General features: G+C 35.7%; 1 protein-coding gene across 2 annotated transcripts in view; it reads right to left on the bottom strand.

The window, feature by feature from the left end:
• Positions 1-26,925, bottom strand: part of RNaseX25 (Ribonuclease X25) — a 166,785-nt gene that overhangs the window by 10,000 nt on the left and 129,860 nt on the right. The window lies entirely within an intron of this gene.

Here is a 26,925-nt window from a genome sequence, read left to right as displayed (position 1 = left end):
GAGGGATAGTGGTAGAGTTAACATTTAGAGGACATATTACACTAGAGCAGTCCCATAAGATTATAAGGCCTTGATATGTCGGCATCTGGATTACTGTGCTCAGGTTTGGTGTCCTGGGTTTCTTGGAGATGAAGCAGTGGAGAAGATTATTAAGAGGTGAGCGATCTGTGGAAAGTTCCCTATGAAGATAGATTGAGGGTGTTTGGATTGCAGAAGTTGGTTGATATGAAAAAAATAGGAGATACAACAGAAACATTTGAGTTGCTTAAAGGGTTTTATAGAATTGATACAGGAAAAAATGTTTCAGCACTTGACCGAAGGGGCCAGAACATGAGTCATCCCTGGTAAGTTGAATAAAGGTGTGGAGACTTTTTGCTTGGAATGGGTTGCCAGAGTCAGTTATGAGTGCAAGGAGAGATATGATATTGTGTGGATAGTTTGAGTCCTCAGACTCAATGGAATTTTACGGAATTATAAACTCCATAAAATACTGTTCATGCTTCTAGCTCTTAGAACAATAAAATAACTAGCTGAAAGTTTACATTGGTATCGAGAGAGCCTAATTTTGTAGTGGTCTGTATTCATGGTAACGATGCTGTATTTGACCAGAAATTGTTTTCATTACATATGTGAGTTTTTATGCTTATTATTCATCCTCTATAAAAAATAAACTGGCATATTAATTACACTGCAAAATTTCATATTTGGCTGAGGCACAGAATTTTTAAAACCCTCTGCGAATTTTGCAATTGTAGAGGATTTTAAAAATATCACAGCTTATTCCCAGATCGTCCAAGTTTTTTTTTTTTATAATGCCTAATGCCTACTTTGATTTATTTTCACCTTCAGATGAACTTATTTCATGATGGCAGCTACTTTAGGTATTCAGAGTACTGTTTTCTTCATTTTGTGCTTTAATCTTTAGGCCCCGGGTTGAATCCACAAATCTGATTTGTGTTTTCATTTATATGTGCTCAGTTGCCTCAATCAATGATTGCAAAAAAATTAAAAAATGCTAACTTTGTAGTCAATAAAAAGTTATATTGGGAACCAAATTTCAAAGTTTTTAAATTTTTTTGAGAGATATTTTTCACAGTTGGCTATTAAGCAAAATTAGTTCCATTGTGTTATTTTCATCTTTTCAGCCTGGACAATCTCTAAAAGGAATAAAATCAGAATTTTTTGTTCTTGCATCTTCAATGTATTTAGTACAGCCACTTATCCCTCCCAAATTGAATTCTTCATATAATTTCTTCCTCACAGCCTCCCTCTACTGTGAGCCTAGATAAACAATGGATATTTCTAAATTTCAAAGTTTTTAAATTTTTTTGAGAGATATTTTTCACAGTTGGCTATTAAGCAAAATTAGTTCCATTGTGTTATTTTCATCTTTTCAGCCTGGACAATCTCTAAAAGGAATAAAATCAGAATTTTTTGTTCTTGCATCTTCAATGTATTTAGTACAGCCACTTATCCCTCCCAAATTGAATTCTTCATATAATTTCTTCCTCACAGCCTCCCTCTACTGTGAGCCTAGGTAAACAATGGATATTTCTATGTTAATTTCGCAGCATTCCCATCTGTATTGGATTTTTGATGTATTCGTTATATGCTATTTTTGTTTTATGCCTGTCTGTGTTCAATCCTTTGTTTTTACTTTCTGCAGAGCTTCCTTCAAGAACACTTATCAGCGAATTGTGAATGACCGTTCTTCCCCATTATTACTCTGTTCTTCTAGGGCTGCTGTAAATACTTTTAAGTGAAATGACATCCCTCTCTAACTCCCTTTATTAATAAGAAATTTCATGTTTGTTCCCAATTTCATAGATGCATTTGAATTAGTATATATACAGGGTGTTCGGGATAAATTTGACATATTTATAATTAATTATATTTTTCCGTAAGTTACATGTATTAACACACACTTCTCTTCATTTAAAAGTTTGGACCCTTCTTCATTCATATACAAGATGTCAGAAAGGATGGATAGCTGGAACCCACCTGAATCATGGAAGAGAATAACTTGTATCATGATGATTCGTGCCCGCCATCAAAATAAGGATATTACGACTGCTGCCCAATGCTCCCTGAATACAGTAAAAACAATCAGGCATGAACTAGAGACTTGCAATGGTGACTACGAGGATGTAGCAAGAAGAAAGATCCCTAGCAGACGATCTGATTGCGTTCGTACAGCAGAATTCCTCGCAAATCTGCAGGAACAGGTGTTGAAGAACCCTGGCATTGGAATTCGGGCTTTGTTCGTGGAGTTGCTAACTGTAGTCAAGCCCTGGATAACAAGGGTAGCCAATGGTAGGCCGTATGTATGGCAGCAGGATTCGGCCCCTTGCCACACCTCTGGGAAAAGTCAAAAATGGTTGTCTGAAAATTTCTACGACTTCACCAGTCCAAATGTTTGGCCTCCAAACTCCCCAGACCTTAACCCCATGGATTATTTTGTATGGGGCGCAGTTGAAAAAGACACCAATCGCACTTCCAGTAATACAAAAGCCCAGTTAATGGATAAAATTAAAACAGTTTTTGCGGCCCTTCCCAGGGAGACTGTAGAATCAGCTTGTTCGAGGTTCCGAAGCAGAATTGAAGCTGTGATCGATGCTAATGGTGGTTATTTTGAGTAAATCTTGTTGATAGTATTGTAATTAACTCTGCCTGTAATGTTTTTTTGTCAATTCATTAAATTTAATAGATACAAAGAAGATTTTCTTTTTCCTTACGAAACTGTCAAATTTATCCCGAACACCCTGTATATATACATATATATATATATATATATATATATATATATTTTTTTTTTTTTTTTTTTTTTTTTAGGGCTAACGAAATAGCTAATGTTGAGATTGAATCAAATCCCTTTTCAAAATCAGGATTTTTAGCAAAGTGGATATTAGATCCACTTTGCTTATGTAATTTTGCATTGCTAAACTGAAGCTTTTTGGCTCTTTACTTTAGTAATCAGGATTTTTATTATTCAGATGCTAAGCCTTAAGTGTGGGAGGACATCATGTTGAATGGAGTATTGACAGCACCAAGAAAAAATAATACTGTTTTTAGTATTCATTTGTCATGTGTTATATATGATCAAACAGTGCTGTAGTTTTTTTTATATGAATCCCACTTGTCCTGCTAATGATCTCTTCTGTCAGGCAGATGTATAAAATTTTACTTGGCTTGGTAGGGTGGCCTTTGATAAACACCATGAAACAATCAAAAGACATCCCTATCTGCCTTTTTGCAGAAGTTGACAGTTGAATCCTTCCAGTCATTGAAGATAAAGTGCAATACTTTGGTCATCTTCTAGCTCTCTCTCTCCATCTCTTATATACCATTCATTATATGACCTAACAGATGAACAGGAAGATGAAAAAAATCTCACCATTTATTTACTCTGCTCAAGATTGGTCAGATCAGAATGGAGGAAGCTTTCATCTGACAATGGACAGAAAATGGCTTATCATTCACTTATCAAGACAGTTTTTCTAGGACCTCCTAAGTGGTGTGAAATAAGCAAATTATGTGTTACCAGTATTAATGTAGAAGTAGAATAAAATATTTTAAAAAATACAATTTTTTTACTTTTATTCCGGTAATTATTCAGGCATTCGTTTTAATGCCTGCATAATTACTGCAGGCTAGAGTTGGCAACATTGTTCCCTCCAAGATTTACATACCCATGCACAGGGCTCAGCTCCCTTCTCACTGTCAAAGACAATGCACTAACAAAGTGTGTTTTGTTATCATGGTATTAATACAGTAGCATGTGATTTTTAAGTTTGACCCCATCCAGATGTCCAAACATACTTGACAAAAATTGGTGTAAGGCAATCAACAATGATTTATCTGCATATGCATACACATTTTGTGTAGTTATATTTTCAGTTGAGTAAAAATATGTAACCTCCCCATTCTTTATAATTTTGGAAGCTTATACACGTCCAATATACTCCATAGCTTTATATTAATTATTATAATAACTTACTCATTCGCAGTGAAAGGCCTTCTGGAAATGTGTTTCATGAGGGGGCAAAACAAATGGAAGTTTGAGGGTACTAAGTCTGGGATTTAAGGGAGATGTGGCAGAGTTTCCCCAATGATTACAGCGCAATCACTCATGAGTGGTATAAGCAGTGTGGAGTAGCATTGTCATGCACCAAAATAACATTGCTTGTTAGGAGTCCTGGTCATTTGCATTGAATGTTGGCCTTCAGTCTGTCCAGTGTTGCACCATAAAGCTCTGCATTGATTGTTCCTCCCTTCGGCAAGAAGTCCAACAGAATGCCTTGGTGATCCCAGAACACTGTGACCGTAGCGGGAACAGTTTCAATTTTTTGCACACAGGAGATTGCAAATGTTTCCAGGTCATGGATCCACATTGTCTCCTGTGACTAGGAGAGTGAGAAAATCCTTGCCTTTGTCACTTTATTGTAATAGATTCTACAGACACATACCCATGCGTGTTGCCCTGTGTTCCTCTAACAATTGTTGGGGCACCCAGCGGGAGCACACCTTTCGAAAGCCAAGGACATAGTGAACAATTTCGTAAACAGTAGACTCACTCAAGTTCACTTGTGCAGTTTCACTCATATCTTCAAAATTGATGCCCTTAATGTGCAAAATGTTGTCTGTTTTGCTTGAAGGTCTGCCTACCCGATGTTGAATTCCAATGTCACTATGACTCAATTTAAATTCATTGCATCAAAAACACACCTACTGTTTATGGCCTTCTCGAACACAGCAAGCACTTCATGGTTAATACCACTTGGTGAAGCCCCTGTTGCTTGCAAAAAAAAGAACTTCGAGGACATCTGTTTTGGACCACACTCAACACAGTAACTGCTATTAGCTGTGAGGTGACAGTAGCTCCACACTGCAATGGTAATCTTTTTGAACATTATTAATGGATCTATCTGTCCACCATGTGTTATTTCATTCCCATTTATCATTATTAAAATTTAAAAAAAAAATTGTTGCCTTACTTTTTGGAAACCTCTTGTATACAATGATCAAGTGCTCATTGAATAACTCCAGTACTACGTCCTTTGGCAGGTCACTCTGTTCCCAAAATTAGTCCCAAGTATCACCCTCTCATAATTATTCTTCTTGATCATGTTTTGGCCATGAAATATTGTTTTTCAACATGTAACTTATCTTGATTGTCCTTGCTCTCCAATTTTTGCTTTTTTTTTTTTTATTCTCTTTATTTTACTACTAACAGAATTTGAATGTATTCATCCATGTCAATATGAATCTTTGAGTCAGTGCAAAAGCCTAAAACAAAGATCTGTAACACCAAGTTAAAATCTGAAATTTTAACAGGTGACAAAATGGATCTGTTTTAGTATTTAGGTATTCATAGTTTAAAATACTTTGTAATTACCAACTACCGATTGTTAAAACCTCTCCAGTGCATGGAGAACTAATTACTGTGTTCTGGGAGGAGATGATTCTAACACATTTGTTAAAAACTAGTGTGAGGAAATGAAGCCGTAATTACCTGAATAAAAGCCAATATCTTCTTGGATATTTATTTCCTGAGAATGGAGAGAGAGTGTGTGTGTGTGTGTGTGTGTGTGTGTGTGTGTGTGTGAAGAGGAGGAGGAAGAATCTTTCTTCTATAAATTCACTATAGCAAACCATATATTAGAAACTATTCTCTGCTATTAGGATTTTCAACAATTTTTTTTTTTGTCAACTGCCTTTTTCTAATGTCACAAAAAAATTCTTCCATTTCTTCTTTAATAGAACCTTCATCAGATTTCCCACTTTGAAATTTGATGACATCGTACTACCTGAAATTCAAGAAGTTTATCTTTGTGTTTAGCATTGGATTTTATAGCCACTCCTTCCTTCCTTCCCCTTATCACTATTGTGCAAATATAGCATCTTCTAGTTATTATTTAGCAGCATCTTACCTCTTTTTGTTGCTAATATGAATCATATCAATATGACACTTCCCACAATGATGATACCTACCTTGAACTGTGGTGAGGATGTGTTTGTTTCAGCAGTTAACTTCTCAGCGTTCACCCTGGTTCCCCAATAAAAACAGCTGGGGGAGGGGGGGGTCATGCTTAAACAAGTAAGCTCCCACACAAACATGCCTGCCTTGGATTTAGTTGACGATATTATATTGGATTAAATGACAAACAGAAATTATGGTAAAATAGTGTCAACTAAATCCAAAATTGCTTGTCCATCCTTATTGTTCAATAAGGTGGATGAATGCACCATGAGAATGTTAGGATTATACACTGAGACAGAAACCTACTTAGCTTTCCTTATAGCTAATGTACAAGTTTAATTCCCATTATCTGGCATGATCTTTAAGCAATCTCATTTGAGTTAACAAGCGATTCATTATTTAAATAAAAGTGCATGACTAAATGTGTTTCAGCACCAGCCAAGTCTTAGGCTTAGCATTATAATTGTGTCAGATGACCCTCACAAACTTCAACTCCTCCTTTCTATTGTCTCATCTGGTTAGTTTTCATTCTCCTGATATAAATGTGTGTTACAAATGATACAAATAATTTAAACTGTAATGAAATCAATCATACCACCCCAAATCCTTCAACCACCATTGAAACCTTGGTTTTCCAATAAGTGTGCCAAAGACAATCCAAGATAACAATTAAATATATCACAGGTGACTCAAGACCGTAACTTCAGCTTCACTCTGCATCTGGAGCCATCACTACCCTTTAAATTAAAGATCAGAGAAGTTCATGTGGTTTCAGATATGGCACCATGTTCATTCAAAATGCAACTTATGTCATGCTGGATGATGTCTTCTCAGATTTATTCATCAAGTGCAGCTGACAAAGAAGAGTGCACCCACATTGTACTTTCATCCATTCTCTTCCTCCTATACAATAATATTTTCTCAAGGTTTGCTTATTAGAGTATATTTAATTCATCTTCATTTGACAAAAGTGTGACGTTAGATCATTTGAAGCATCAGTATCTCCCATACAAAGTGTCTTAAACTTTAATCTTCATTCCATTCTTCACTATGGCAAAGAAATCCTCATGAACTATAATGCTATGAAAACACAGTCCTGACTGACTTCCTGCAAGAAAGATCTGACTTCATTTCACCCTACCTCTGAGAAAACCTCAGATCTCTTAAGTTGACTTACCTCTATCTGTGCAGGAAAGATAGAGGTGCAAGTCAACTCATCAGGTGGTCTTCCCTATTCAGACACTGTTTTACACTCATAAATCTAAATCTTCCAAAACCAACTCTGGAAATATTATTTCTTCCATATTTCAGGTGGTGCATCAAAAACCAAGATGTTTGATTTTATCCAAAAGAAAGCAGTCCAATTAATTAATGGTTCACTTCCCCACAGATTTACTATAGTCATTCTCTTATGGATGCAAGGTTTCTGACAAAGAAGAGTGCACCCCATCCATTCTCTTCCTTCCTCTTATAGGTATTTGCTCAACTAACTTCCATTATTCTTCCACTTTTTCTACGTAGTTCAATACATATTTCAATAGTAATTTGAACTACGTAGTTCAATAGAGAGAGAACAGTATTGTCTTTCAAATCTGCCAGGTGAAGAACTTTGTCCCAATACACTAAGCTTCTAAGGTAACCTCAAAGCCAAAAGTCACTAGGGTTAAGGCCTGGTGATGCAGTGGCCATTTCATAGAAAATGAGCAACTGACTACTTCAATGTTTCATGAACTTCATGTCCCATGTGTGTGTGTGGGGGGGGGGGGGGGAGGGGGGAGGCTCAATCCTGTATCAACACTTGTATTCAAGCCCCCCCCCCTGACGAAACAGCTCAACATGTCCTGGTAATGCATAATTGTGATCGTATAGGTCACAGGTTCAGTTCAATGGATTTGTTCAAAAAAAAAAAAAAAAAGACTAATAACAAACTTGGCCATAAATCCTATCCATGCAAATGTAAAGGAATTACATTCACTAAATTGTTGAAATGCACAGGCACAAGGATGAATGTTTGAGTGTTGCACTGTTCCTGGATGCTGTTTGCAACTCTTGGCTGTGGCTGAGTTTATGTAGGCAGTTTTACAATTCTTTATGCCAAGTTCTCCATACCGTTGTGTATAGTAAAGCTAATTGTCTTGCTACAGCACATGCACAAATATACAGTATTCTTCTTTGGCTGCTCAACATCTGCAGTTGCAATGTCTTCAGTCATTTGCAGAAGTTCAGATTTACATCTTCTTCCAGGTTGGATTGTTACACTGCATCTGGTCATCGGGCCTTTTCACAAAGTCTTCAGATACCTGAAGACTTTGTGAAGTGCTGCTGAAGCATTTTCCCCATACCTACAGAAACACTTCACAAGCAAGGTACATTCAGGCAAAGAGACTCATCACAGAAGTCAAATGACTGCAGTCAGTCTCACCACTTCATTTATACTGCCTTACAGCTTATGTGTTATGCAAAATTCACTATCTTTATCTTTTCTTACTCACAGCACCATATTTCCTCTTGCTTTTATTCATTTCGGTAAATTATGAAGCCTGCAACCATGTTAGGAATAAGTAATTTTGCAACGTTTCGACCTTCATATCAAGTTCAGTATCTGGAACATCAGTTCCCAACCGGTGGTATGCGTACCCCAGGGATCAGTAATGGTGGAAAAACAATCATTTCCACTATTTTACATTAAGATAGGCACTGAACAAAAGTGTCAGTATTTAAAAACAGCTATTTTAAAAACAAGAGGTAAATTTATAGAAATGGGTTTAAAAGGGGTACACAAGTGGAAAAAGGTTGGGAACCACTGATCTGGAGTATACAAAGACAAGCTATATTACATTTCAAACAGTATGTCAAAGATGAAATGATTTGATCAACTGCTATTCTACTGGCCTCATCTATTGTGAAGAAAAAAAAAACTATATTAAAGCTCCATGTCACAGATTAGGGTGATTGTTATATCCTATTTATAACATCAGCAGAGAACAAATTCATATTAATACATTTAATACAGCAAAATTGGTGGCCTAATCAATAATTTAACAAATGTTTCTTTTATTAAAGCTAAGAGCCTAGATCACTAGTCTTATAGTATAATAATAAATTTAGTTTAATCCTTTATCCAAGTGTGAGCAAACAAAGTTTGCACCTGAAAGTATCTTCAGGACTGGGGTAAGGTGGTACACCCCAGTCCTGAAGATACTTTCAGGTGCAAACTTTGTTTGCTCACACTTGGATAAAGGATTAAACTAAATTTATTATAGCCTAACCAAGTGAAAAATAAACTTTCATAGTCTTATAAGTACGCCCACAGATGTAAGACCCTTCGACATGTCTGCGCATGTCACAAGAAGGAGAATATATTCCAATAATAGGGTAATCAATCCGTCTTCTGGAATCAGTTTGTTTATTATTACATATAAGAAAAATTAGCTTTTCTTTTATGAACATTGTAGTTTTTAAAGTGGTAACTATTTTGCTTGTATAACATTTGGACAAAATTTATGTATAGTATTAACGAAATTTATTTTTAAGAAAGTTTTGTATAAAATAAAAATAATTATACAGAAACAGAAATTTTTTTCAATTGAACTTAGATATTCTAAACTTACAGTTGAGAGAACTGAGACACTTTAATGTCCTAAACCGATTAATTATTTATGACTCGACTCTTTAACAAAACCATGCAAAAATCCTTTTAATCTTCATAGTCATCTGAATTGGTATCTGAATCTCCATCACTTTCACTTCAATTGATTAACAAAGGTTCGCATAATTCCGTCTTTGTCCCAATACAAATTTTCCAATGAGGTGAATGAGAGCAATATTTTCCCCAGTTTTGAACTGTAATACTTTCAATCGCCTGTTCTGAAAGCTTAGAAAGTTTCGATATCAATATTCCAGTTATGTTGCGATGACGAATGAAAATTTTCACTTCTGCCCAAACATAATAGCATTAATATCACAATGATATGGTGGTAATCTCAAAGCTAGGAATCCATGCTCTTTGAGCATCGTGTCGAATTTAAATAGTTTAGTTGTGGGAGAGTTTCTTACGACCAAGTTAAGCAATTCAATTTTTCTCATATCTGGGGAATGAGAAATGTTATTTGCAGTGAGCCAATCCATAAGAACTTACCTCTTATTAGACCAATTTGGAACTTTAATTGAATGGAGTGATATGAAGCATTATCAATTATAACAGCATTCTTAGGAAAGTTTGGAATCAGTTTTTCTTCTGCCCACTTTTTGAAGATCATAGAATTCATTTGCCCATGGTAATCTCCAGTAGTTGAATTAGCTTTGTATAGCAAGTTTGAATTCAGTAAAAAAAATCCCATTTCTCCACCCATACACAATTATTATGCGCCACGAGGAATTTCCAGTTTGTAACACTCCACATTCTTCTTTAGATTGCCAACATTCAGAAGTTAAATTACTGTCAATCCAAGTTTCATCTATATACACAGTCGGTCTTTTCTCATCCCTGAAATGTATTGTTCTCAAATACTGCGTTCTAGATAAAACAATGTCACTTCGCTTCATGATAAGTTTCCTTTTATTCTGGAACTTTTTGAAACAAAATCCAATTTCATTAAGTATTTTCCTTAAAGTTTCTCTTTTCCAAGGAAAATTAATTTATTCTTTCAACACAGAAATCGATTTTGGAATACTCGCCACTTTTTTTCTCTACCATGTAAAATCGTGAATAGTTCTTATAACATCTACATCGAAATCATTCAAAGCTATGTTTTCGATGGTTTCTTTCTCTGGTGCTTTTTAGAAGATTTAAATTTTGGCTTACCTTCATCTTTTGATTCCCTACGAATTTTAACAGTCAACTCCGATATGCCCGCACTTGCACGTTTTATGACTTGAGAAAGGGGAACAAGGAGACTGCCTTCTAACGATTCTTTTTCGCAAAATGTCAGCACATTAATCATGCAGGTTTCTGTGGTTAACAAGTTCAATCAAATTATTTCGGTTTTGTGACCACAATTTAATAAAAAAAAAAAAAATTGTTTTTTAAAACTAAAAAAGTACTAAAAAACAAACCTGAAAAGTTTCGTTAGTCGTCAGACTAACATGTTCAGCAGTAAAGGTAACTAACAGTTTAAAGCACAAACTAAGAAATTACCAAAAAAAAAAAAAAAAGTTCATTTGTTGGTATTATGTCAAAAAAGTTGGTTTAAAAACTGAATAACATATCTATACAACCGTTAATACGTGTTAGCTGGAAACAATGCTATTTGATGTCGCCTTCTGTGGTTCACTTTCACTCTGACCGAGGTCTGAACTGGGTAAATTTTTGATAAACGCTGACCAAACTTGATTTTTGTTGCGTTGCATAGGAATTTTGATCATATTTGCTGCCTCTTTGAATTTTCTTGTGAAACAATTTTTATCAATGTAGGACATGTTTGTTCTGTCCCAGAGTACATCATGACCAGTAGAAGTTGTGTGAAATGCCAAACCAGACTTATGTTCTCTCTTTTTTGTACGTTGTTAGATCCTGAATGAAGAACTTTCATAAATTAACTATTCATTCAGGATTTAACAAGTTTAATATAACAGCTGAAAGAGAAACTTGTACTCCAGCAGAAGCTAAAGAAATTATTTATTGTACATAAGAATAAATGTTTCTCTTTATGTAGATTTATAAGATTCAATGTTGTGTCTATCCAAAAATCATGTAGAGGATTTGTGTGTTAATTATAGTTATATTAAGGCATTCTGTATACACTGAATGGCTAAGTAAGGTTGTAAACAATAGTCCAAACGTTGCGTGCGAGCCGTCCTGCTTGAATGTAAGGCTTGAAGCACGGGCTGATGTGAAAGGCAAATCTAGCTTGCTTTCCTGGAATAGAGTGCTCGAAGAGGAGAGGGAGCATAACGGATCAGCCAAGGGGCACTGAGGACAAGTGCCGTGTGGAAAAGGACAGCAGAAAAGAGGGCACAAGAAAGAGAGAATAAAAGGGATTCGCGCCATTTCTCTGGGCTTTTTTTTCCCCGTCTCCTTTGAACCTACTTGTTCCTGATCGATTCAAGATGGTACGACAATGTCGGATGGTGAGCCCTTTCCTTTGGATGCTTGATAGATTCTGAACGGTGGCAAACATGATATGTCGGCATCTATAGTTGAGCTTTCGCTAAGTGTCCCATTGGAAGGAAGCAGCAGAGCATTTCCTTGCAACCGGGGGAATGGACGAGAATGATCGGCAGCAGATCCAGATAGACTGAAACATGATGTCGGGTGCAGAGTAAAGCCTAATCAGATGACTACCGTGACCCTCCACGTGGTGGACATGATCTGAAAGAAGTACCGAGCTGAGTTCAACAAAGCCGAATGGATCTAATGGACCAGGTATTCCAGGCAAAATAATGGTAAAGTACAGAATTTTTTTTTTATCTACTTCCCAATTATGTTAAGAGGAAAGAAAATCGTTATGTATTGGTCTAATGTGGAAAGATTATTAGAGAACTTTAAGTGATCATCTTAATTTTATATAGGCAGATTTCATTAGACAAGTTGCGTGGAAATGTTTATGGATGAATGTGACAAATTTTAATGTGCGAGACTAAAATTGTAGACAGAATTGATTAGAAGTTCATAGTATTTATATTATGTGTATTCATGTTTATCTTAAGGAAAAGTGTTATTGCTCATATGCCATAGGGTTTACTTGTTTCTCCTAGTTTGATTTAGTATGATATTGAATTAATTGAGTGTGTAATATTTTATAATTGTAAATGTTTAAGGTCCCAATAAACATGTTTTATTGGAATAAAAAATGTTTATTGGGACTTAAGTATTAAAATATTTACAATAAAACATGTTTATTGTAAATATTTTAATACTTAACCAATAAACCTGAGCCTTGCCTGAATATGAAATCAAACTACCACTCAAACTTGAACCTAAGTGTGTGTGTGTAAGGTGGGAATAGAAAGTATATTGTGTTAGATTAGAGGTCACGACTGCAAGTAGAGCTTTACATAGCCGTGGTTGAGTGTTTGTTTAATGAGTATGAGCATAAAGTTCTGGGAAGGTCTCTCTGAATAAGAGTCCCTTCTATTCTAGGATATTGGCTGGCGCAGCTTTAAAAAATAAATTCGTCAATATCTGAGAAGGAGGCTGTCCCAGATAGAAATTTTAAAGGATTCGTCCTTAATTAAGGAATAACCTTTAGTAGTTAGAATGAAAATGTGACAAAAGTAAAATGTGACACAGATTAGCTTTCCCTATGAGAGTGAGTGCACAGGAAGTGAGTTGAGAGTCAAAGTTTGTTGTAACTGGAAGGGCTAAGTCTTGTTGAAAGGAAATATTCAGGATAACTAAAATATATAGGAAAAAAACAACGACATAACTTGCTTTTGATGTTTGATGTCTGGCCTACTTATATGTGGTAAAATCTAGTTTGTAAGGTGCTTTAGATTTGAGGTAGGAGAGTCCCTTCCATCTACTATTGGTCTTAGTGGTGCATCTTGTTTATGAATTTTGGGAACTCCATATATTCTAGTAACTAGTGGGTGTTTTGATTGTAAATTTCTTTTTCGTTCCTCAGACCAATTTGGTATATTCTTGATAAGTTCATTGGTTTTGTTGCGAGTTCTATATGTTCAATTTTATGTGGACGATATCTTCACTTGGCCAGGAACAGCACTACAACTGACTGCATTTAAAGACTATCTTAATAACTTACATCCTAACATAAAATTTACTCTGGAACTAGAAGAAAATAAAAAACTTCCTTCCCTAGAACATCCTTATAGAAATAAATGAAATAAAAAACAGATTATGGTTTTCCATTTATAGAAAGCCGACAAACACAGGAAGATTCCTTTGTGCTACTTCACACCATCACCCTAAGCAAAAAACAGGCCTCATAAAAACCTTAAGGGATAAAGCAGACAGCATCTCCAGTACAGAAGAAAGAAGAAATACAATACTTAACACAGATCCTACAACTGAATGGTTTCAAATTCAGCTGTAGAAACCATTCTCAATACAGCACCTACAAGAAACTTAAATAAACAAGACTTCAATAACGCAGTCACCCTTCCTTATATATCAAGAATGTCACAGATAAATCAGCCAAACTTCTCTACAAGTACAACATAAAAGTGACTTTCCTACCACTTTTTGAAATTTTTGAAGGATGAAGAGATTTTGAAAAGATATCAAAATCTCTTCATCCTCCAACATTCTTATGCAATGCAACAAAAATCAATGGTCAGCGTTTATCAAAAATTTACCCAGTTCAGACCTCTGTCAAAGTGAACCACAGCATGCGACATCAAATAACATTGTTTCCAGCTAACACGTATTAACAGTTGTATAGATCTGTTATTCGGTTTTTAACAAACTTTTTTGATGTTCATAATACGAACAAATAATTTTTTTTTTTTTTTTTTTTTTTTTTTTTTGTAATTTCTTATAGTTTGTGCTTTAAACTGTTAGTTACCTTTACCCCTGAAGATGTTAGTCTGATGACTAACAAAACTTGTCGGGTTTGTTTTTTAGTACTTGTTTAGTTTTAAAAAACAGTCTTTATTAATAAAAATGTGGTCACAAAACCAAAATAATTCGATGTTAGCACATTATTCAATATTCTTTTGCAAGAGCTACTGAAAGGTTTAACACCAGAACTTGTTGACTGTACTGGATCAATCATACAAATTAATAATAAAAAATTAAAATTAAAAAGCAACAACAAAAATCAAGCTACTACTATTACAGTGGCAGACAAGAAAGCATGTGATTTCGCATGTTGGTGACCAATTCTTACATCCTTCATTTCTTTCTCCCCTTCAGCATGAATTGACTATTCTTGGCAGGTCGCCAAGTGAAGCTCTCGCAAGTGTGGGCATACTATAATTATAATTAACTCTTTCACCAAAAGGTTAGGTGGGCAGAATATGTGCCATCCATATTCTTGGGATTTTTCAACAACCATGATTGATAAGAATTTCACAGGCCTCTTTAAATTTATACTCGTACAACATTTTGGTGTGATGTAAAAAAGTGTCCTTCCAGTCAATTGTATGTTGAGTATTCGGGGCATGATCAGAAAGGCAAGATTTACCATCATCATCAAATTCCTGCCATGTACCCTCAAGGGGTGTACAGGATATGACAGTACTACATGAAAAAATTACATCATTACTAACTTCCCATCTACAATTTTCCTCCAAATCAGTCTGTTACTTGTCAAGACTCCAACATTATCAGATCTTATATTTCTATTGTCTAAGGCACTTTGTACCGTATCAATCCACCTATATCTTGGTCTTCCTCTGGGTCGTTTTCCTGCCAACCTGGCAGAGAACACTTGTTTTGCTAATCTTTCCTCTCCCATTCTATTTAAGTGACCATACCACCTGAGATTAGCTCTGCTAACGCATTCCTGGATGCTAACAATGTCAAGTTCTTTCCTAATATCCTCATTTTTAATATGATATTGCCATTGATGCCATCTGTTCACGCCTCTAATCTTTCTCAGGACTGTCATATCTGCGGTCTCTAGTCTTTGGTCAAGTGTTTTACTTCTGACCCAGCTCTCAGATCCATAAGTTAAAATTGGTTTGAACACAGTCTACACAGCTAATTTAGTGTTCCGACTAATTTCTTTCTTATTCCATATGAATTTATTCAATTGACTTCCCACGATACCAGCTTTGCTGATTCTGTTGTCTATTTCTATATTTAGTTTACCATCTTCAGTAAAAATCGTGCCTAAGTAGCTGAAATGTTTCACTTGTTCCACAGGTTCTCCATTCACAACACAGTTGACATTTTCAATGATTCTGCCTATTTTCATTGTCTTTGTCTTTTTATTGCTGACCTTCATACCATATCTATTACAACAGCATTTCAATTTAGTCAGAGAATCTTGCAGACTTGTAGCGGATTTATTTAGAAGTATAACATCATCCGCATAAAGCAAAGAGCTGACATTAACATCTCCAATTTTGATATCAGAGTATATGGGCGGTATAACCTTAACACCCTAACAGAGTAAATGCTGTTAGATCTGCCTGTCCAGAGGCGTTAGGTAGCAGCCCTACCACTGGACTTACCCAGCGACAGGTTAGTAACCTGCCCTGGGGAAATTCAAAATACTTTCAAGTTTCATGCAAAGAAAAGCCGGACGGACTGTCAGGGAAAAGACCACAACCTAGGAAACGGTAAACGTAATTGGAAAAAGGAACACATAATGAAGATTGCAACATGGAATGTGAGAAGCATTGCACACAAAGAAGAAGAACTTGATAAACAACTAAACCAAGCTAACATAAAAATATGTATAGTAACAGAAACAAAGAAAAAACCAAAAGGTACAAAAGAAACAAACAACTATATACAAATCTACAGTGGGGTAAAAAAAGAAGAAAGAGCAAAAGCAGGTATAATGATTATGGTACATAAATCCCTAAAGAACAATATTGTATATTACAACTATTTGAATGAAAGACTAATAGAAATTAGACTCAAGACATTAAGAGGCCACATAACAATAATTTTCCCTCTTCCCACCAGAAGAGGGAAAAGAAGAAGACAGTAATATATTTTATAAAGAATTACAGAATGCCATAGATAAAACAAACAAAACTGACTATTTACTGCTAGCAGGAGATTTCAATGCCAGAATAGGAAACAAAAAATACAAAACAAACATAGGTAAATTTGGCGAAGATACATGTAATCAAAATGGTCGCAGATTGTGCGATTTTGTCATTTATAATAATATGAGAATAATGAATTCAATGTTTAAATACAAGGAAATACATAAATATACTTGGTCAGCCAGAGGATACAAATCAGTAACCAACTACGTTATCACAAATTTTAAATTAGCGGAGTTAATTTTAGACGTAAGAGCATATCGAGTCTTTGAATTAAACTCTGATCATTATATGGTATCAGCAAAAATTCGTTTTAAACCAAAGTGGCTAAAAACACATAGAATTGAAAATTCTTACCAGCCAAGCTACAAAATTTCTTCATTACAGGATCCTCAAGTTAGACTACAATATCAAAAATGCACAAACTTAAAAACAGAAACCACACATGAATCAAGGGACATAGAAGATGAATGGGAAAATTTGAAACAAATTCTCACAAAAGCAGCAAAAGAAACCTTAGGAATAAAGCACAAATGGATTAGAAAAAGAGGACTACGAGACTGGAACAAAGAAATAGAATATATAATAAAAACCAATAAGGACAGTTACCAGAAATGGCTAAATTCCAAAACAATAGAAGCAGAAATAGAGTATAAAAGAAACAGTGCAATTGCAAAACGAGAAGTAAGAAAAAAACAGAGAAAGATGGAACAATTTCGTAACAGAACTAGAAAAGGATTTATTTAAGCCACAACCCAAAACCTATAAAGTAATAAAATACATGAATAAAAAAATAAAAGAAAAGATAAAAATGCAAACAATAGATTTAGAAAAATGGGTGACCTATTTCCAAAATCTCTGAACAGATGAGAACAATGAATTAAAATTTTATAAGACAAAGAAAGGGTCAAAGCTGTATAACTGAGAGGAGACCTCCACATAGCCTTTAAAGGAATGCGGAGAACCGACCAGGGCTTCTGACCTAATGTCCAATCCTCACCTTCTTGTGGTGCACCCTGTTGGGTATCTACTTTGATACTGAACGAACGAGGATGGGCTGGCAATTTGGGATTTCATGCTGGCTGGGGGCGTCACCCGGTTAAACAAGGCCCCCGTTGTTTTCGCCAGGGAACCAGGGCGAACAGCGAAAAGTCAGCTACTGGAACAAATCTGAAAACAAACCCCAACTCAACATCATCAGAGTTAAAGATCGGTACTATCAACATAAGAAGCCTGAATGGCAAAGAAATGGAGCTAGATAAGCGAGGAATTAGATAAGTACCAGATCGACATAATAGGGGTGACTGAAACAAAAAAGACCAAAACTGTTGAGATCTTTCTGAGCAATAAATACAAAATGTTATATTCAGGCAATGACAATCAAGGAAAAGAAGGAGTAGCCATAGTATTCAACACAAAATACGAGGCTAATCTTCTTGAATGGCAGTCAGTCTCAAGTAGAGTAATGTGGGCAAATATGAGAATGGGGAACTGGACAATGAGACTTATTTGTGCCTATGGTCCCACAGAAGGTTCTACTAAGGTAGAAGTGGAGGAATTTTTTGAGGCTTTAGAAAAAGCAACTGACACAATGAAAAAGGAAAAGTTTGTCCTTGTTGGGGATCTAAATAGTAGAGTAGGAAATGATTGTGAGACATACAAAAATATTTTGGGAAAATTTGGAGAAAAGAGCAAAGCTAATAATAATGGCAAATATCTGTTGGATTTCTGCTCAGAACATGGACTGGTTATTACTAACACCATGTTCCAACATAAAAATGTGCACAAATTCACATGGAGAGAAGAGGAAAAGAATAAGAAAAGTCTCATTGACTATGTTATTGTTGATAGTGATGTTTTCTCCCTGGTGCAGGACACCAGAGTGTACAGAGGATTTGAAATTGGAAGTGATCACTATTTAGTCTTGAGCAGGATAAAATTGAATTTCATATTGAAAAGAATAACATGTAAGAAAGTTTTAAAGCGAATAAAAGTTGAGCAGCTCTAAGATGTGAACTGTAGACTAAAATACAGAAATATTATTGAAAAGAAAATGAAAGAGTTTGAGAACAGGAATCAAACCTTGGAGATTCAGTGGCAAACTCTGAAGGAAACATTGATTGATTCTGCCAGAGAGGCATGTGGTGAGTGTGTGCAAGGATAAAAAAATCAGAACTCCCTGGTGGACACAGGAAGTTAAAGAGGCAGTGAAGGAAAAGAAGAAAGCATATCAAAAGTTCCTGGCAAATAAGTCAGCTTTTACTCTTACAGAATACAGAGACAAATGTAAGAAAGCTAAACAGTGTATAAAACTAGCTAAACAAAAGTCATGGGAGGACTTTGGCAAGAATATAGAAAATAAATATCAAGAAGGTGGCAAAATATTCTGGAGGTTGTTGAAGAAGCTTAGGAATGGAGGAAAGAGTGCTGTAAAAGGAATTAGAGATGATAAAGGTGAAATGAAAACAGGAGAAAAAGATATCCTTGAAATATGGAGTAATTACTTTGAAAAACTGCTAAATGAAACAAGCAGTGATGACAGCACAGTGATAAAAAAACACTGACCAGGCATGCAGTCAGGAATACATATCCATACTTGAAGTAGAAAAAGCCATCAAAGGCTTGAAATGTGGAAAGGCAGCAGGAGTAGATGATATTCGACCAGAAATGCTGAAGTATGGTGGTATAAAAGTCTTACAGTGGCTACACTGCATAGTTCAGAAAGCCTGGACAGAGGGACGAATTCCCGATGATTGGAGTAGAGCTCTCATAGTACCCATATATAAAAAGGGAAATAAAACTGCATGTGAGAATTACAGAGGTATTTCCCTACTGAGTGTTCCTGGCAAGATCTATGCAAGTATACTTGAGAAACGGTTGAGAAGAATTGTGGAAGAAAAGCTTGGTGAAGAACAAGCTGGATTCAGGCCAAATAGAGGCTGTCAGGATCAGATCTTCACTTTACGACAAATAGTTGAGAAAGCATGGGAATATAACAAAGATCTGTATTCAAGTTTTGTCGATTTGGAAAAGGCATATGACAAGGTGCCAAGAGAGAAGCTATTCAATACGCTGCAGTTATATGGTGTCAATTATCAAGCAATACTTAGTCTTTATTTGAGTTGTGAATCAGCAGTTAGAATTGAAGGAAGTACAGGAAGATGGTTTAATGTTAAATCTGGTGTGAGACAAGGATGTACATTATCCCCTCTGTTATTCATTATCTATATGGATCACATTATGAAGGAATGTGGTATTAAACCTGATATCAAAATTGGAGATGTTAATGTCAGCTCTTTGCTTTATGCGGATGATGTTATACTTCTAAATAAATCCGCTACAAGTCTGCAAGATTCTCTGACTAAATTGAATAGCTGTTGTAATAGATATGGTATGAAGGTCAGCAATAAAAAGACAAAGACAATGAAAATAGGCAGAATCATTGAAAATGTCAACTGTGTTGTGAATGGAGAACCTGTGGAACAAGTAAAACATTTCAGCTACTTAGGCACGATTTTTACTGAAGATGGTAAACTAAATATAGAAATAGACAACAGAATCAGCAAAGCTGGTATCGTGGGAAGTCAATTGAATAAATTCATATGGAATAAGAAAGAAATTAGTCGGAACACTAAATTAGCTGTGTAGACTGTGTTCAAACCAATTTTAACTTATGGATCTGAGAGCTGGGTCAGAAGTAAAACACTTGACCAAAGACTAGAGACCGCAGATATGACAGTCCTGAGAAAGATTAGCGGCGTGAACAGATGGCATCAATGGCAATATCATATTAAAAATGAGGATATTAGGAAAGAACTTGACATTGTTAGCATCCAGGAATGCGTTAGCAGAGCTAATCTCAGATGGTATGGTCACTTAAATAGAATGGGAGAGGAAAGATTAGCAAAACAAGTGTTCTCTGCCAGGTTGGCAGGAAAACGACCCAGAGGAAGACCAAGAAATAGGTGGATTGATATGGTACAAAGTGCCTTAGACGATAGAAATATAAGATCTGATAATGTTGGAGTCTTGACAAGTAACAGACTGATTTGGAGGAAAATTGTAGATAGGAAGTTAGTAATGATGTAATTTTTTCATGTAGTACTGTCATATCCTGTACACCCCTTGAGGGTACATTTCAGGAATTTGATGATGATGATGATGAAGAATGACCTAATAGAAAATATAATAAAGAAGATAAAAAATAGGAAAACGCCAGGAGAAGACAATATAAATATAGAACTCTACAAAAATGCAGGTGAAAAATTTAATGAAAGACTTGAAATTTTTTAATATGGTTTGGATGTCCGGAAAAATCCCTGGTCATCCCAATCTATAAAAAAGGAAATAAAGACAATTGCAATAATTATAGGGGAATTAGCCTGCTGAATGCAGGAATATTAAAAGAGAAACTAAGCAGCATTGTAGAAAACAAATTACTAGAAGAACAAAATGGCTTCCAAAAAGGCCGAATCCTGCATAGATCCAATTTTTACTTTAAAATTATTAATAGAAAAGTGAAGAGAATTTCAAAAAGAAACACATGTGGCATTTATTGATTATGAAAAAGCTTTTGACAAAATTAGTCGACAAAAATTGTTTAAAATATTAACCAATTTAAACATATCAAACCAACTTTTACAATCTATTCAAGAAATATATACAGGAAATAAAATAGCAGTTAAATTAGAACACACCTCAGAATGGAAAGATATATCAAGAGGAGTACGACAAGGATGTACCCTCTCACCTCTGCTTTTCAATATATATATAAATGAAATATTAACAATCTGGAAACAGCATAACCCATTTGGTATACAAATAACCCCGCAAATGAAGATAGATACACTACTATTTGCAGATGATCAAATAGTATTAGCTACATCAGAAGATGACTTACAAAGATCATTAAAATCATTAAATGATATCTCAAAGCAATATAATATGACAATATCCAAAGAAAAAACAAAAATAATGGCATTCAAAGGAGAAAACCCAATAAGAAGTAAAATAGTGATAGATAATAAAATACTAGAACAAGTAAACACTTTCAGATACTTGGGATGTGATCTATCATACGAAGAAGAAAAAGACAGACACTAAAATATCAAACTTTGTCAAAGTAAATGGCATAATAAACAGTATATTTAAGCTATCCCTGGTACAAAAACACACTAGAATCAGACTATATAATGTCTTGTCAAAACCAACTCTACTATACGGAAGCGAAACATGGACCATGAAAAGGAAAGATGAAAAACGAATTCAAACAGCAGAAATGAAGTTCCTCAGAAAAAGAGCTGGATATACCAAGTGGGACAACAAAACAAATGAAGAAATCTTACAATCCCTAAAAATTAAACCAATTAATTACTACATAAGACAGTATAAACAAAAATGGCTAGAACATTTAAATCGAATGTACAACAGCAGACTACCAAAAATATTATACAGATACAAAATAAGTGGAAAAAGAAGAATCGGAAGACCAAGAAAGAGATGGCATGAGACCAGAACAGGCCACATGGCCTATATTCCATGTTAGGAAGAAGAAGAAGAGAAGAATTTTCATATCAGGTTTAATACCACATTCCTTCATAATGTGATCCATATAGATAATGAATAACAGAGGAGATAATGTACATCCTTGTCTCACACCAGATTTAACATTAAACCATCTGTACATCCTGTACTTCCTTCAATTCTAACTGCTGACTTACAACTCAAATAAAGACTAAGTATTGCTTGATATAATGCCCCATTGACACCATATAACTGCAACGTATTGAAAAGCTTCTCTCTTGGCACCTTGTCATATGCCTTTTCCAAATCGACAAAACTTAAATACAGATGTCTGTTATATTCCCATGCTTTCTCGACTATTTGTCGTAAAGTGAAGATCTCATCCTGACAGCCTCTGTTTCGCCTGAATCCAGCTTGTTCTTCACCAAGCTTTTCTTCCACAATTCTTCTCAACCGTTTCTCAAGTATATTTGCATAGATCTTGCCAGGAACACTCAGTAGGGAAATACCTCTAATTCTCACACTCAGTTTTATTTCCCTTTTTATATATGGGTACTATGAGAGCTCTACTCCAATCATCGGGAATTCGTCCCTCTGTCCAGGCTTTCTGAACTATGCAGTGCAGCCACTGTAAGACTTTTATACCACCATACTTCAGCATTTCTGGTTGAATATCATCTACTCCTGCTGCCTTTTTCTAACTTCAAGTATGGATATGTATTCCCGACTGCATGCCTGGTCAGTGTTTTTTTATCACTATGCTATCATCACTGCTTGTTTCATTTAGCAGTTTTTCAAAGTAATTACTCCATACTTCAAGGATATCGTTTTCTCCTGTTTTCATGTCACCTATCCTTTTACAGCACTCTTTCCTCCATTCCTAAGCTTCTTCAACAACCTCCAGAATATTTTGCCACCTTCTTGATATTTATTTTCTATATTCTTGCCAAAGTCCTCCCATGACTTTTGTTTAGCTTTCTTACATTTGTCTCTGTATTCTGTAAGAGTAAAAGCTGACTTATTTGCCAGGAACTTTTGATATGCTTTCTTCTTTTCCTTCACTGCCTCTTTAACTTCCTGTGTCCACCAGGGAGTTCTGATTTTTTTATCCTTGCACACAACCTCACCACATGCCTCTCTGGCAGAATCAATCAATGTTTTCTTCAGAGTTTGCCACTGAATCTCCAAGGTTTGATTCCTGTTCTCAAACTCTTTCATTTTCTTTTCAATAATCTTTCTGTATTTTAGTCTACAGTTCACATCTGAGAGCTGCTCAACTTTTATTCGCTTTAAAACTTTCTTACATGTTATTCTTTTCAATATGAAATTCAATTTTATCCTGCTCAAGACTAAATAGTGATCACTTCCAATTTCAAATCCTCTGTACACCCTGGTGTCCTGCACCAGGGAGAAAACATCACTATCAACAATAACATAGTCAATGAGACTTTTTTTTATTCCTAGCCTCTTCTCTCCATGTGAATTTGTGCACATTTTTATGTTGGAACATGGTGTTAGTAATAACCAGTCCATGTCTTGAGCAGAAATCCAACAGATATTTGCCATTATTATTAGCTTTGCTCTTTTCTCCAAATTTTCCCAAAATATTTTTGTATGTCTCACAATCATTTCCTACTCTGCTATTTATATCTCCAACAAGGACCAACTTTTCCTTTTTCATTGTGTCAGTTGCTTTTTCTAAAGCCTCAAAAAATTCCTCCACTTCTACCTTAGTAGAACCGTCTGTGGGACCATAGGCACAAATAAGTCTCATTGTCCAGTTCCCCATTCTCATATTTGCCCACATTACTCTACTGACTGCCATTCAAGAAGATTAGCCGCGTATTTTGTGTTGAATACTATGGCTACTCCTTCTTTTCCTTGATTGTCATTGCCTGAATATAACATTTTGTATTTATTGCTCAGAAAGATCTTACCAGTTTTGGTCTTTTTTGTTTCAGTCACCCCTATTATGTCGATCTGGTACTTATCCAATTCCTCAGCTAGCTCCATTTCTTTGCCATTCAGGCTTCTTATGTTGATAGTACCGATCTTTAACTCTGGTGATGTTGAGTTGGGGTTTGTTTTCAGATTTGTTCCAGTAGCTGACTTTTCGCTGTTCGCCCCGGTTCCCTGGCAAAAACAATGGGGGCCTTGTTTAACCGGGCGACGCCCCAGCCGGCATGAAATTTTGTCATGTATTACCATCATTTTTTATTTTGGTTTAACCAGTAAGAATACAATTTGGTCGGCTAAATCCCAAATTGCCAGCCCATCCTCGTTCGTTCAGTATCAAAGTAGATACCCAACAGGGTGCACCACGAGAAGGTGAGGATTGGACATTAGGTCAGAAGCCCTGGTCGGTTCTCCGCATTCCTTTAAAGGCTATGTGGAGGTCTCCTTTCAGTTATACAGCTTTGACCCTTAAGCACCCCAAAGATTTACCATAGTTATTTAATTTAATGTGCCGTTTATGTTCCTCTTTCAGATAGGAATTGCACATCCTGTTTCACCTATATATGGCAAGTACAATGAATATCGTATACTTCAGAATAGGTCAGTGGATCCTTAGATGAGTTGAATAAGTTCTTTAATTTTCAAGAGTTTTAAAGGTGGCGTTAAGGTTGTATTTCTGATAGTATTTCGTTTATTTCATCTGGTATCCCTTTAACCTTTAAAGTATGGAATGGCTATAGTTTTATCGTAATTTACTTTATTTTTGCTTTTAAGTGGAACCTTGTGAAGAATTTTGTTGATAGACAAGTTGTGTGTGGATGAATTTGCTGTAGCCATTTTTCAAGAAGGTATTGTTGATAAAGAGCCTCTGTAGCTCAGTTGGTACAGACGAAGGAAGCTCTTTGGTTGGAAAGACCTGGGTTAGATTCCCGTCCATCATGTGAGAAACCTTTATCTGGTCTCTTTCGACTAAAGGTGAGTTAGTTGGTCTCATACAGAGGTAGAGGGTTTTTTCACATGGAAACTTGGTTTTTCCCTCAGAACAGGCAAACTGTCCCTGTGAATAAACACAGATTTACAACAATATGTGGAAAAGATAGTGTCCTCATGTTGTTATGCCTATAGACAATCACGAGTCACATCATGGTAGACCTCCTGGATTGGAGATGGCACACAAATGGGAATTGTTGACAATATTTAATTCATATTTAAGTGCATGCTCTCTGGAGAAAATCTTTAAAGTCCTGCTTTTTAGTGTGTTAATGTCACATAGTTTGTATTGGGTCCTGGTAAGAATATATACTGACCAGTATGTGTAGGCTTACAGTAAACAAGGAAGGAAAGACTGCCAAAAGGAAGACATGTGACAAGTGTATCTAGAAAAGGAAGCATGTTCTGACTTTCAATTTTATGCATGTGCATTTTTTTGGGGGGGGAGGGGGGGGGGGGAGGCTGAGGATTGTGCCTAATGTCTGGTTTCCATGGGACAGATAACGAAAACATCTTCAGTGTATTTAGGCGAAAGAATCTGGATCATGTTGCTCAAAAGCTTCCATGTAAAAGTTAGCAATTTGGGTGGATAATAGTGAGCCCATCGCTGTGCCTTCTTTTTGCAGGTAAAAAGAATTTTGCCACACAAAATAGCCAGAATGTAGGACATGGGCAAAGAGCGCTGTGATATCGGAAGGAATTTGTCCTGTGGAAAAAAAAAAAAAAAAAAAAAAAAAAGAAAGAAAAAAAAAAAAAGTCAAAACTCACTAATAAATCTTTTTTTTTTTCAAGTGTGATGTCCTTAATTTTGTTTACAGTGTTGTGTTTTTTTCCCCCACTAGAGGTCAGGCCAGTAGACTAACAGCTGATCAAATCATTGCCACTTTGGCATACTGTTAACATTGTGAAATTAAAGTAACTATTCCTAATATAGTTTTAGTCTCCATATTTTACCTAACGAATGCTGGTCACCATGTAACACTAAAAGAAAGGGTCCCTATCTTTCATGTTTTGAACTCATTTTTTTTATTGTCAAATCTCTTCCCCATGATCTGGGGTTAGGGTACTTAACCTACTGATTCTCTCTTGCTCACTCTGAATAGGGGCACTTAAATATGAACCACCCTGTACTCTTCATAACATTTTCTTTTGCAGCTCCTGATTAATGATGCTATATCCTCCTAACTCTAAATATGCAATACATTCAGATACCGCTTTCTTTAAAACACCCAGCAACCATTTCCCTTGAATTACTAACACTTTTAGTTTGTAAACTATGGCAGTGCCTACCGAGTCAATCCTAGTTTGGTAATTCCACATCTCATTTTAATTGAAAATTTCACATGCTTAGCCTCTTTCCCAATCATTAAGTATTGATTTAGTCATGCTTCCGATTCAGAGGAAAGTGATAACCTTGATTATCGATAAATTCTCTGATATTATCACCACATATGATACTCTTCAAACCTATGGTACTTTCTATCATATACTGTTGTTACTTAATTGTGTCATTTGCTCCTTCCAATCAATGTATCCATAGTTGAAGTCCCAATAATAATTACTTATCCCATGATTCTCAAGCTAATTTTGCAGTGTATATGCTCATATCTTCTTTTGCTCCCTCTCTAACCTATAGCAGTGACCAACCATACATTTTTTCTTACTAGCTTTAATCTTATAACATATAGCTTGAATTTCACTAAGTCCCTCATCAGTTCCCTTCTTGCTAAACTATCTTTGCTGGATGCAATTCTTCTGATCTCAGTAGCCCTCCCCCCCTCCACCCCCATGATGTTCTATCATCGCTGAAAGTACAGTGTCAGTAACATTCTATTTGTGTGACATTTTAG

Source organism: Typopeltis vanoorti, chromosome 7 (genome assembly GCF_054136105.1).
Source record: "Typopeltis vanoorti isolate ZY-2024b chromosome 7, IOZ_Tvanoo_1.0, whole genome shotgun sequence".
NCBI lineage: Eukaryota > Metazoa > Arthropoda > Arachnida > Uropygi > Thelyphonidae > Typopeltis > Typopeltis vanoorti.
The sequence above is the reverse complement of the archived record's forward strand: the minus strand, read 5'-3'. Positions and strand labels throughout refer to the sequence as shown.